The 14575-nt window shown below is 39.5% G+C and overlaps 1 protein-coding gene across 1 annotated transcript in view; it reads left to right on the forward strand.

The window, feature by feature from the left end:
• rbm19 (RNA binding motif protein 19) overlaps window positions 1-13758 on the forward strand; it is a 216902-nt gene extending 203144 nt beyond the window's left edge. The window contains 1 exon segment of the mRNA XM_055655605.1: window positions 12818-13758. The gene's annotated coding sequence lies outside the window, so the exon portion shown is untranslated.
• The last annotated feature ends 817 nt before the right edge of the window (window positions 13759-14575 follow it).

Below are 14575 nucleotides of genomic sequence, written 5' to 3' on the forward strand. Positions count from 1 at the left end.
TCAACATCTCTTGATACCAATGTGAAGAGATCCAATTTACATTAGTAAAAGCTCTTTCAATCTGGCCACCACCTCTTAGGATTTATGTCTGTCTGCATAACTGCTGTTTTATATGCAAAACCATTTAAAGCGTATTTCCATTCTTTATTTTTACTTCCAAAATGCGTGACCTTAAAATATTTTCGAAGTCAGTTCTTCTGACACTTATTTACCCATTCCCCTCCTAATCTCATAGTCTCCTATGTTTGCCCTTACACTTTGCCTAGTTTGCCATCATTAAGAGTTTTCATTATGTGTGTGTGTGTTGTATTCAAGTTCAAATTTATTTGTCACATGCACCATAAGGTGAAGTGAAATGTAATTTCCCATGCAGCGTTACAATTTAAAAATAGGACACAATACACAACATAATTCAACACAGACATCCACCACAGCATTCTGCACTGTGGTGGAAGGCAATACAGTTCAGACAGTCCTCCTCCTCCTCCTCCCTTGTTCACCCGTGGTTGTGGCCCTGACCCTCCGTAATCGCCACTATGGACGGCCCGATGTTCAAACCCTCTGGTCGGGATGGTCAGAACACTGACATCGGGACAGGTCGAGCACACCCAGTCGGCCACCTCCTTACCAGAGACCGTGGCTTCCAGATGTTGTAGGCCGCAGGCCGACGGTCTTAGCTCTTCTCTGGCAACCCCCGGCGAGGGATTTCCCGTTCCACAATGGAAGGTCCACTCCACGCCTGGCACCAGAAGCACTACAGACCGAGGCTCCACGATGTTGTAGGCCGCAGGCCAGTGGTCGGAGCGCTTCTCCGGCGACCCCCGGCAAGGTGGTCCACGATGTTAAAGTCCCCGCTGTGCCAACACTGAAGCTCTGGGCAAGACTCCAGGAAAGGCCGCACCAAACCAGCTGTAAGGCAGTGAGGAAGGGGGCGAAGAAGGAAGAAAGTCGCACCTCCATTGATGCAGGTGCCTCAAAACGGTTTCCCACACAAGACATACAGAGAAACACTAAAACATACTTTTGGACATACAACAAAAAAGTCTATACAACGAACCCGCTGCAGGCGAGGCAGTCGACTTGCAGCGCCTCCGTGTGTGTGTGTCTTTGGGGGGGGGAGGTCATGTGTACATATGTATATTTATGTGCAGACATTTTATTGTGCTCGTGTATCCCAATGTGTAGCAGTATTGCCTGTACGAAAACTACATCAATTATTGATGGGAAGAAAAGATTTGATGACAGGTAACTCAGTATGACATGTTTTTCTGTAATTTTCCTTGGAATCTCTATCACTGGCTATTTATTCCAACTCTAAATTTAACTGGATCATAAAGTAAGTCCCACCTCTAGATTCCTTTAAAGTGTGTTATTTTTGTACATGCCTTGAGTTTTGATGTTGTGTGGTTCTGACATTTAAAATAGCTATAGAAAATCCTGTTAATACACCCTAACTATAAAAACCATGTTGTAAGATAGGGGGATTCAGCTACAAAAATGAAGTTTATTAATAGAGTAATTCTATCACTGAAAGCAAAAAGAAATTGCAATGTTGTGCAGCTACCTTCAGCTTTGTTTAAAAATTAGAATAAAGGTGGAATTTAATGGTGCTGTTCATAGTTTTCAAATGGATTTATCTTGCTTTTGCACTGCACATTATTAATGGACTTTGAAGCACAGAAACAGTATGCCTATAAAAATCTGAAATTATAGTCAACATATTTCAGGTTGATGGTTGCCTTTACTTTTTGTCAATAAAACATAGGATGAGTTAACAATACAGAGGCAAATATATTTGCTTTCTGTCTCCCCTTCAGATTTATTAATCATTTGGTAGGCAGTGAGCGTACATACACTACAGGAATAGCTTTGGTCTCCAAGAGGCCCACTGATGTGTGTAGCTGGGAGCTGCTTTGCTGCATGGCTAGTCAGCAGAAGAACGGCGGAGACTGTTTTATTGTTTCTGGTGGAGCGAGCTAGGCTGATTGGAAAATCCAATGAATTTAAATTGCAGAGCTACTTTGTACCAGAGACAAATAAAACATATAGCTAGAAAATGCATGTTGCCAAAATATTACCTGCAGGGCGTTGGGGGTGGGGGTAGGGAATTCTTGTGCTTGCGTAAAGGCATCCTTGACCTCTGAATAGCACAGAGCACTATACAGCCTATTTCTGAGAAGTCCTGTTACAATATTGAATAGGAAGGGACAGAATATCAATGATATTTCATCCAAACAATCATATTGCCAACTTCTATAGTGCATCTGTTACACATGCCACTTGTGTCCCACTGTTTGTTTAACAAATAATGAATAGCAATGCACAAAATAAGTTATATTCCTATAGTGTTTAAAATAAAACTTCATACAATATTCCCTTATGATTTTTTTTCCCCCCATCTTTAATATATAATTTACTCAATTAAATGTAATCCATTTAGAATATGTTGACACTATTTCACCAAGCATAAATTTAATCAGAATTATGAACTTCCAAGATAAGCATTATATAATAGTACCTGAATAATAAAAACGAAACTTTGGGAATAATACCAGAGGCTGTTTCTCAACGGTAAGGACAGTACAAAAGTCATGGGCTTAAATAGTCATTATCTAAAAGAGTTCATGATTTCAAAATTAAGCTGGTTTTGTTATCATGAAAGCATTCTAGGAAATCATAAATTGATGCATTACAGTGGGGCCATTTGGTCCATTGATCTTTGGTCAGCTCTTTGAGTGAACACTCCAACAATCCCCCAGACTATTCCTCCATATTCCTGCACTTTTTTCCCGTTTTGAGATTTCAACTAAAATCTTCCTGAAAGTTATTATTTACTTTCCTGCAGTGATTTCCAGATCCTGATATCTTACTTGCAAAAATATCTCCAGTTCTCTGGCTCTTCAACCAATTACCTTAAATCCACCTCCCTTTTACCAACCTTTCATCTTCGTAGGGCATTTTTTTCTTAATTTGCCTGCAGAGCCCTTCAAGTTTTTGAACCCTTCCATCAGATGCCTTAACCTCTCTCTGCTAAGAAGAACCACTTAATTTCTGTAGCCATTCCTTGTACTGTTATGCTACCTGCATCTCCTTTCAATTCTTTGATTGACTGGCATATAGCATAGGACATAGAACAGTACAGCAAAGGAACATGCCTTATGGCCCACAGTGTCCACGCTAAGCAAGATGCCAAGTATATATATATGTTAACATATCAGCAGTATGTTCACTCCTTTATGTCTTAATTTCAATGAAATAGACTTATTTTTCAACATCTTTCTGTTGCTCTGTTTGTATCTTTGCTATTTTGTCATTTGCCACCTCCATGTTTTTTTCTCTACCCTTCCTCAATGTATTATGGCCAAGAATATGCAGTGCACATTCTCCTCTTCTTGCTTGATCCATGTCTATTATTGCACACAATCCTAATCCCATTTTGCTGCTGTACCTGCAACCGATCAACTATATTTGGATGTTAACTGCCACCTTCGTCTGCCACACAGCTTTCTGACCCCGGATTTTTTTAATACTATTCACTCCTTTCAATCCTTTGTGCAGCTTGTTGTCTTTTTCATGCTGCTTGTGTCCTTCCCCCAACACATTGTTTTAAACTCTTCCTCGATTTAGCTTCTGCATATTTTTATGAATAATGGCTGATCACGATGGCATTGCTTGTGAGGAGTCAAGAATCTAATGCAGTTTCAATGTTAAATTACTATGCTAATTTGTGCATTGAAGACATGTCCTGTAACATTTTTTGTCTGAAGAGGTAGCTCGAAGTTCTGCAATCAGAGGCTTTTTATAGACAATATTGGTAGGATTGTTTATAGCTACTTAATTTCTAGATCAAGGTAGAAATTATCTAGCAAATAACTTTAAAGCCAGTGAAATTTTCTAGCAAATAACCTCCCCCTTTTTATGCATTTTATATGTTATTTGATTATAATATGTTATCAGTTATTCAAGAGATGCGCTCTCAACTTTATAGGTTGTTCTTGCAGAATTTAGCAATAATTAAGAAACACAATATTAAAATACTAAAAAAAATTAAAATATATAATTTCAGGATTTTTGTTTAGTATAAGTTTTTAAGAAAGGATATTCTTTATAAAGAAGTACTTTACACTATACGCCAAAGGAAGCGGTTGAGGCGGGTATAATTACAATATTTAAAAGACTCTTAGTCATGTAAATCGATAGGAGAGTTTGGAGGGATCTGGGCCAGGTATAATCAAGTAGGTCTGGCACAATTAAGTAACTTGGTTAGTATGGACAAGTTGGGATGAAGGGCCTGGTTCTATGCTGATCAGTTCCATGACTCTGAAATGTAAAAGGCTGACAGTTTTGATTGTAGCTTATGAGCTTCATATTGGTGAAAATAAATACTTGTCTTTTACGAAAGTTATCCAAAAATATAATGAGTAGCGGTTCCAAGCAAAACCAAAATGTATGTGTGGAGCAGTAATTATCTTTGAACTTGTTCTAAACTAGAAATCTTAAATCATGCCAATCAATGTTGAACTGTATTGTCGCCATCAATTGTCCAAAGAAAATTTGATAATTACTCCTCTTTCCAACTGGTTGTTTTATTGAAAGGCAAATTAATTATCATTTTGTCTTTGTAAATGAGTAACAGTTTAAAAATCAGGCATGTTCTATATGTTTTGATGGAGTAGTTCATGAAGAAAAGCTATAAAGCAAGGAATACTATATTACACAGAATTGTTGACTTGCTATGATTAACAAAGTTTCCCCACATTTTCATTATAAAGTTAGTCTGAATAAGAATATAGGAGCATGAATATGGCAGAAGTAGGCCTGCAATCCTCCAAGCTTGCTCCAATTATCAGTACCATCTTGATTTGACCTGCACCTCACATTCACTTTCTCGCTCAATCACTGTCCCTTTATTACCTTACTGTTCACAAATATATCAATTGTAATATTATACGAGGTGAATTCCCAACATTTATGTAAAGAAATCACTCTTCCAGTCCAAGATACCTTGTCGGAAGTCAATGCGCTCTCATTCCGGACAGCTTCTTAGTATCTACCATGTCAATCCTGCTCAGAATCTTGTACAATTTAATTAGATTATATCTCATTCTTCCACATTCCAGTGACCACAGGTCTTGGTTACTCTGCAGAGATTAATCCCCTCACCACAGCAATCTTATAAATCTGTGCTGCACTCATTCCAAGGCCAATGTATCTTTCCTCAATATTGGCAAGACTTACTTATTTTTGAAATCCACCCTGTTTGCAGTAAAGGTACAACATATTATTTTCTATCATTATATCTATCTACCGTTATATTCTATCAGCACCTCATATTCCGCCTGGACAGAGTGAGCAACACCGGAAATTGGAGGAACAGCACCTCATTTTCCGCCTGGGTTGCTTGCGTCCAGATGGCATTAACGTTGAATTCTCCCAGTTTTGCTAGCCCTTGCTGTCTCCTCCCCTTCCTTAACCCTCGAGCTGTCTCCTCCCATCCCCCCGCCCTCGGGCTCCTCCTCCTCCCTTTTTCCTTCCTTCTCCCCCCCCCCCCTCCCATCAGTCTGAAGAAGGGTTTTGGCCCGAAACGTCGCCTATTTCCTTCGCTCCATAGATGCTGCTGCACCCGCTGAGTTTCTCCAGCATTTTTGTGTACCTTATTTTCTATCATGATTGCTTGCTGTAACTGCATGTTTATTTCTTGCTTCTAAGCCATGCTTCCAGTTCTGTCTTCTCACAAACATTTACGAGTTTCTGCTTCATGAATTTTCCTACCAATGCGCAACTTATATTTTCATCATTTAATCAGTTATCTATTAAATTGGAGAGAGTAGAGGGGCCTACACTGATTCATGTACATCCAAATGAATGGTTATCCATTTAACCAGTTGCCGATCTTTCTTTGAGGTATCTTAACAGTCCCATGTGTTTCCATGCTGTACATCTCTAACAGTATTATTTTGAATTGTAAAAACCTAGATGTGACTCCAGTTGTGTGGCATTGTGGTTGTGTCTTAACTATCCACTGAAAAGGCCTCACAAATTATTCAGCCATATTATAATTGCAGGTGGCTCAGCACATCCTTCTCAATGGCAGTTAGGTGTAAGCAATAAATGTAGGCCTTTCCAATGATCCTCACAACCACAAAACTCATTTCTCATTGGTAATATTAAATGTCTCCACCTTCTCATTGCTCCCATTCACAATTGTACTTGCTCTCACCCCTATGGAGCCCATTGTGGCTTTTGCTTATCATTTTACACATCTGTAGAAACTTTTATGAACATATTTTATTTTTTCTGGCTACTGTATTCTCATGATTTATCTTCATTTTGTTTTATTAATCATTGCTGTGACTTCTAACTTTTTCTAATTCTCTTGCTCATACGCTTTATGCCATATGTTCAGTGGTAGAGGGACCTGAGTTTGATTCTGACCACGGGTGCTGTCTGTACAGAGTTTGTACGTTCTCCCCATGACCGCGTGGGTTTTCTCCGGGTGCTCTGGTTTACTCCCACATTCCAAATACATCCAGGTTTTTAGGTTAATTGGCTGTAAAAATTGTTAAATTAGCCCAGGTGTGTAGGATAGTGTTGATGTACGGGGTGATCGCTGATCGGTGCAGACGCGATTGGGCAAAAGGGCCTGTTTCTGCACCGTCTCTCTAAAATTGAAAGTCTAAAACATATATGTTATATGCCTTTTTAATTACCACCTTAGATGACCGAAACAATTAATTTTCATCTATCTAAGTAGGTGTCTTTAAACTTTGGTTTTAAATTAAAGGCACTAATTTCTGAAGGAACTGCTTGCCTCCTGCTTCAACATTTATATTAAACTAGACCAAGTGCAGACCCGTTGGGTCTGTTTCCCCAACGGCGTTTGCGGGGGGGGGGGGGGGGGGGGGGGCTGGGGGGGGGGGGGGGCTGAGGCTTAACCACCCCCCCCCAAACACACAGGTGGGGGGGGGGGGGAGGAGGAGGAGGAAAAATGGACAGATTTGGGAGAGAAAGGAGAGCGAGGTAGGGGGTCAGAGAGGGGGGATGGGGAGAGAGATATGGGGGAGGGGGGGAAGAGGGAGGGAGGGGGGGAGAGGGTGGGGGGGGGAGAGGGGGAAAGAGTGGGGAGGGAAAGTGGAGGGGGAAGGGGAGAGAGAAGTGGGAGTGGGGAGGGAGGAGAGGGGTAGGGGGAGTGATGGAAGAGGGACAGAGGGATAGGGGGAAGGGGGGAGAGAGGGAAGGGGGTGGGGTAGAGAGGGAAGGGGGGGGGAGAGGGATGGGAGAGGGATGGGAGAGGGGGAGGAGAGAAGGAGAGAGAAGAGGAAGAGTGGGGAGGGGGGAGGGGTAGGGGTAGGGGGTAGCGGGAGTGGTGGAAGAGGGACAGGGAAGTGGTGGAAGAGGAACAGGGGGTAGGAGGAAGGGGTGGGAGGGAGGGGAGGGAGGGGAAAAAAGGGGGTGGGGGAGGGAGAGGGGGTGGGGTAAGGGGCGAGAAGTGGAAGAGTGGGGGGGGGGGGGGAGGGGGGAGTGGTGGAGAGGGACAGGGGTAGGGGGAAGGGGGCGGGGGGAGAGAGAGGGAAGGGGGGTGGGGTAGAGAGGGAAGGGGGGAGGGGTGGGAGAGGGAAACATAGAAATAAAGTGCAGGAGTAGGCCATTCGGCCCTTTGAGCCTGCACCACCATTCAATATGATCATGGCTGATCATCCAACTCGGTATCCTGTACCTGCCTTCTCTCCATACCCCCTGATCCCTTTCGTCACAAGGGCCACATCTAACTCCCTCTTAAATATAGCCAATGAACTACCTTCTGTGCCAGTGAATTCCAGAGATTCACCACTCTCTGTGTGAAAAATGTTTTTCTCATCTCGGTCCTAAAAGATTTACCCCCTTATCCTTAAACTGTGACCCCTTGTCCTGGACTTCCCCAACATCTCGAACAATCTTCCTGCATCTAGCCTGTCCAACCCCTTAAGAATTTTGTAAGTTTCTATAAGATCCCCCCTCAATCTTCTAAAATCTAGCGAGTACAAGCCGAGTCTATCCAGTCTTTCTTCATATGAAAGTCCTGACATCCCAGGAATCAGTCTGGTGAACCTTCTCTGTACTCCCTCTATGGCAACAATGCCTTTGAGCATTGTGACATCATTTCAGGGCACCATAATGTTTGGGACACAACAATGTCATGTAAATGAAAGTAGTCATGTTTAATATTTTGTTGCATAACCTTTGCATGCAATGACTGAGTGAAGTCTGCGATTCATGGACATCACCCGTTGTTAGGTGTCTTCCCTGGTGATGCTCTGCCAGGCATATATTGCAGCCATCTTTAGCTTATGCTTGATTTGGGGGCTAGTCCCCTTTAGTTTTCTCTTCAGCACATAAAAGGCATGCTCAATTGGGTTCAGATCGGGTGATTGACTTGGCCACTCATGAATTGACCATTTTTTAGCTTTGAAAAATTCCTTTGTTGCCTTTGCAGTATGTTTGGGATCATTATTTTGCTCTAGAATGAACTGCCGGCCAATGAGTTTTCAGGCATTTGTTTGAACTTGAGCAGATAGGATGTGTCCATGTACACTTCAGAATTCATTATGCTACTACCATCAGCAGTTGTATAATCAATGAAGATAAGTGAGCCAGTACCTTCAGCAGCCATACATGCCCAGGCCATAACACCCCCACCACTGTGTTTCACAGATGAGGTGGTATACTTTGGATCTTGGGCAGTTCATTCTCTCCTCCATACTTTGCTCTTGCCATCATACTGATATAAGTTAATCTTCGTCTCATCTGTCCACAAGACCTTTTTCCAGAACTGTGGTTGCTCTTTGAAGTACTTCTTGACAGACTGTAACCTGGCCATCCTATTTTTGCCAGTGGTTTGCATCTTGAAGTGTAGCCTCTGTATTTCTGTTCATGAAGTCTTCTGCATACTGTGGTCATTGACAAATCCGCACCTGACTCCTGAAGAGTGTTTCTGATCTGTCGGGCAGGTGTTTGGGGATTTTCCTTTATTATAGAGAGAATTCTTCGGTCATCAGCTGTGGAGATCTTCCTTGGCCAGCCAGCCCCTTTGCGATAAGTAAGCTCACCAATGCTCTCTTTCTTCTTAATGATGTTCCAAACAGTTGATTTTGGTAAGCCTAAGGTTTGGCTGATGTCTCTAACAGTGTTATTCTTCTTTCTCAGTCTCATAATGGCTTATTTGACTTTCATTGGCACAACTTTGGTCCCCATGTTGATAAACAGCAATAAAAGTTTCCAAAGATGATGGAAAGACTGGAGGAAAGACTAGATGCTGGGAGCTCTCTTATACCTACATTAAGGAGGCATTTAAACACACCTGAGCGATTACAAATGCCTGTGTCCCAAACATTATGGTGCCCTGAAATGGGGGGATTATGTATAAACACAGCTGTAATTTTGACATGGTGAAACCAAAATGTATAAAAATACCCTTTAATAAAATCTGACTGTGCACTTTAACCACATGTAATTTTTTTCTATTACAAATCTCAAACTGTGGAGTGCAGAGGCAAATAAATAAATGATGGGTCCCAAACTTTATGAAGGGCACTGTATATGAACAATTGGAACACACTGTCGTGAATTTTACTGTTTCTATCCTTGTATTTGATTTCAAGCACTGTTCACCTTTTCTCTAAAGAGGTTTTAGAACAAGAGATTTACAAATACCTGCAATTTTGTGAAACATTACAAGCTGGAATGGAAGAATCATTTGCGAAATAAACGTAAAACTTTGTGGTGGAGCTGGTTGCCTGCTAAATTTTTCTAATTTCCATGCATCACCAACTTGAAAGGTTGTTGCAGTCCTGTCAGAAACCAATTTACTAGATGCAAATTTATCTCATTCTCTCTGTATCAGTGTCTTTAAAGCCCTATATAATTGGTCAATCTGAATAATGTCTATTAAAAGCCTCATTCAAACTCTCTTTTCCACTCTGCTAATATTGCAGAACAAATTGAATCTTAAAAAAAACAGATTTTCTTATTTTATTCCTTAAGGCAATAACATATTGGATTGCAGTATGCTTGCATACTGTTTAAAGGTTTAAATTCTAAATCTACTACTTTTCTGTTTAAGTTGTTTTCTCACATTTATTCCTATCTGCACCTTTCACAAGTTGTATAAAGCTGTTCACGATTGGTTTATGTGTGAGATCTTGTATGCATGGGCATAGATAAAGTAGATGAAACATTAAATACACAATGGAAAGGAATAATTTACGGAAAAATAAACTATCAAACAGTGTCAGTGCTAATAATATAAAGCTCTCACAGGCACATTATAGGCCTGCCGGACAAATAGTATATCCCTGAATAATAACCATTCCGTTATAAATCCTGTCTGTACCCAGTATATTTGTTTGTTGCAGTTCCAATTGAAATCTACCTCTTCATTCTAAGTTTGTTTCTTTACTTAGAGATTGTATTGTTGAAAGTACGTCTTTAATAGCGTGACAGGTAAGCCCCATTACTGTCAAAAGCATGTTTGTGTACTCCACTGCCTCTTTGCTCTCTGCTCACATTGTGGTGTTGAGAAGATATCCAAGATACAGAACTGTCAAGGACAATGGCTAATACAGAGTAGAAGAAGATGAAGCTGGTGAAAAAGTGTCTGGAGTGGCACCACGATCAGATAAATGGGGTTGGGCAGGCGGGCGGACAGGCAGATAAAAAAAATCAATTCAGTTTGCAGAAAAAACAGATGTTTCTTTAGAAAGGGTAACTTATTTATTTAAAAATGAAATGTGAAATGAAACAGAAAATAACATGGTCATGGTAAGGAGGTTGTACTGGAGTGAAAGCATTATTACGCTAAAAAGCTCCTGATAAAGTGAGTTGTAAACTTGCATTATGTTAATAAAAATATATTTTTAAGTGAAGTAAATCTTATGTTCAAAGATGGGCTTGTGAATTGTGTATCCACCTTCCCCCCACCATTGTGTTGTCCAAGATCATATCTGCGATCAGCTGATTAAACTATTTCTCATGTTGTACATCTTGTTAATCATTGGTAATGGCAGAATGGCAATTGACACGACCTATTGACCATTATTAATGGATTTAGATTTATTATCAACTAACTAGTGCATCTTTTTAAACCATTTACTTGGGTGAAGCATTTCACCTCAAGGCACTATCATCATTGGAAAAAGAACTGTCACAGCCTGTAATTTACAATTGTACAATTCCAGGTGAAATGTTTAACTTTAACTCTTCCACTGTTCTGAATCAAGGTTTCGCTCTGAACTGCATGGACTGGGTAATAATAAATATTACTATTTAAAGTGTAATTTTAATTATTTGTCAACTTGACAATATTTTACATCTACCCAGTAGTTATATGTAGAATAGATAGGTCTTTGGTGTGCCAAAGGGAACCACAGACTATCAGTACTTTGCACCTCTGGAAACTTTATCCTTAATCTGCATATATTGTGATTTACATTTCTCTTTCTATCAATGTAAAAGGCTTTTGCAAAATAATTGTGACAAACATATTTTTGATGGATTTGATTATCCACTGCACATTGAGGCTCACCATTGAACCTAGTGGCAGACAGGCAAGATGTTTAAAAGAGACTCTGGATGCATTGCATATCCAGTCCTTAACCTTATACCAGGAAGAGTTGACATCAGAATGATAATCTCATGGTGTCACCAACTGTGGGGAAAAAGCAAATTATTTACTTAATTAATTTTTATTGCTTTTTTAATATGCCTTTATTTTTTAAAATGACAACTCAGTTGTAATACTTTAAAAAAAAAGTCTTTATCAGACAAGCATTTAAAACATTTATGGAGGCTTTTACAGTTTTTGACTGGCCGATGAGGGTTGTTCAGGGGAACATACCTGTGATCTGCTGGCTGCTCAAAGGCTGCTTTAGCCCAGTGGTTATTTGCTGGATGCAGAAGCATGGTCACTCAGTCCTCTAAAAATGGAGAAAGTAAAGACAGGCATGTACTGCAGCCAGCAAGATCAGGCGATGGATGGCTTCCGGACAATCTGATCACTCCTTTTAGTCAAATCTTGGACGATACCAACATTCAGTATCAACATTCAATAACATAGATTAAATGCATTTATTTGAAGTTTTACAGAATGATCGAGTAATTAAAGAATTAAGCAATAGTAAACTGTTCTGAAAAAGTGCTCTGGTTACTCACAGTGTCTGGAGTCATGGGGAACAATGAAATAATGAACTGTAATTTTCTGGCCTCTGAACTACAGTATTAAATCAGCTGCAAAAGGTACCTTCAGTTTGCAATTATGTCCTCAGGGTTGTCTGAATTAAGCCAGGCTATTAGTTTCCCTTGTAACCTCAGGGCATTATTTCAGTACATGGCTAAAATATTTACAGAAATCTGTACACCAGTCATCATTTTATAATGTATACTTTAATAAATACAACAGCAAGGCAGTAGAAAGCTAAAAAGCTCTCATAGTACATAATATAGCACACTTGTAATAGTAAAAGCTGTTAAATTATTGCATTTGGTCCATCTCCAGTCTTTTTTACATCTGCTGATTTATCTCTAAATTTGAAGCATATTTTAGCTGAGGAAAATTGAGATGGGGAGGCAAAGTCTGAAGAAACATTATTTTATCATATTTAGATGCAAATTTATTTGTGGGTTAAACTGTATGTTCATATTGTCCATTAAAGAAAAGAATCAGCAACCTTAGATGCTGTACTCTATTTACTGATAAAACTAAATAACACAGTGAAAGTCATGACATTTGTTTTTTTTGTATTTTAACCTCAGTTATATTTCCAGTTTTGTTTCTCTTTTTCAGAGGTGTCCCAAGAAATGGCTTAATTTGTGCTGTGTAAGATGCACAACCATCAAAAATGCAACGGGCGGTGTCAACAAAGAAAAGCACCAACGTTCAAGTTTTTTTTTAAAACACCTTGGGTCCCATCAGCAAATTGGAAGAAGTCAAATGGCCATCTTTTTTTTTAAATCTGAAATGTTCTTTGGCTGTATTTTGAGAAACTCTTAACTGCAAACAGCACAGCCTGCACAAACTCTGATGGATATCAGTGACTGTTTGCAGTCTGGTCATAAATCATAATGCATGAATGGCACACTCTACAACCTATTGAGCAACGTTTGTGAAAAGTAGCGGCAGTGTAATCGATTTTTGAACTCCCATCTCAAACACATGATGAAAAACCGTTGTGCCAACTGGTTATGTATTCATGGAATACTAAATAAACTTTATGAGGTAATTTGAAGCCTGACACATAGTGACTGGAAGATGAAAACTAATAGCAGAAGAAATCTACCATGCGCATGAATATCGTGCAGTTGTATTGATCCTGCTATTGGAGAGAGGGAATAGCACAACATCTGTACATCAGTCATAAGCCCAAGAATGTGGAGAGTCAGTGGTTTATTGTTGATTTTCAAGATTAATGGCAAAGAATTTCACTGAATTTCTATTTTTGTATGTTTTTTTAGTATTGGCTGTGGGGGAGGGAGGGGATTATTCCTAATGAGCCGTTCTATTGTTATGAGTTTGCATTTAAAATATTGTACTATCTGACATTTTCGGAACTATTTTTTGTCTTAAAACTAAGCTCAGCTTTTGCGTAAACTCAGTAAAAGGATGACAATTTATATCATGTGCGCCTTGAGTTTTGAAGTGTTGCGTTGGTCACATCAAACCTTTAAATACTGAGGCAGAGGTAGTTTCAAACCTGGCATTCACCGAAGAATAAAGAATTCAACACAACAATGCATTTATAATTGCACACCCAATGCTAATCTTAAAAATTTCAACTGGATTGTCCCACATTCCTTTGAAAGTATTTATTTGGCTTTTGGGCAAATCTCATTTAAAAAAAAATACTAGTTTCATAATTTGAGGTACTGCAGGCATGAAAGAGCAATTACACCAGCATATTGCAAGCATGTACATTCATAATGGGTGCTAGGTCTGAGCTGAAGGCTGAAGTATGTGTTTCATTATTACGTAAGTGTATGTGCACATCGACACTGAAACGTTGCATTCAGAGCCATTAATGTTGCAAGGTTCAGCACTTTAGTCTTCAAGCTCAATTGCTGAATGCAAGCTTAAAAGTAAGATACATAATTTACTGCTTAAGTTTATTATGTAACATTTCAAGTGTTTCATGCCACTGTTTGATTAGATTTTGGTTGCTGCTGTCCCCGCTGTACCTGGGCTGCTCCACGTATGATTCTTTAATCTCATCTTGGATCATTTTTATTATTATTTGAAAAGCTCCATTGAAATGGTGCACAAAATCATTTTTATAATAAAATTTAAGACGTGAATGTAGAACATTGAACTTTTTAAACCACATTTAATGCAATCCCATTCACAATCATAGAATTCCCAAGTACACTCTGTTTTATTTTCATAAGATAAAACTTACACCGACGTGAAGTTAATCTAGTTTTGACACTGATATGTTCCTTGAGTCATTGACATTTTGATCATATTATTGTAATGCTGTTTTAAGTAGCACACTTGTGTATAATTGTGCTTACAAATACATCTGCAGTAAAGGCCCAATTTCAAAATTGA

The sequence above is a fragment of the Leucoraja erinacea genome, chromosome 25 (genome assembly GCF_028641065.1).
Source record: "Leucoraja erinacea ecotype New England chromosome 25, Leri_hhj_1, whole genome shotgun sequence".
NCBI classification, from domain to species: Eukaryota; Metazoa; Chordata; class Chondrichthyes; order Rajiformes; family Rajidae; genus Leucoraja; species Leucoraja erinaceus.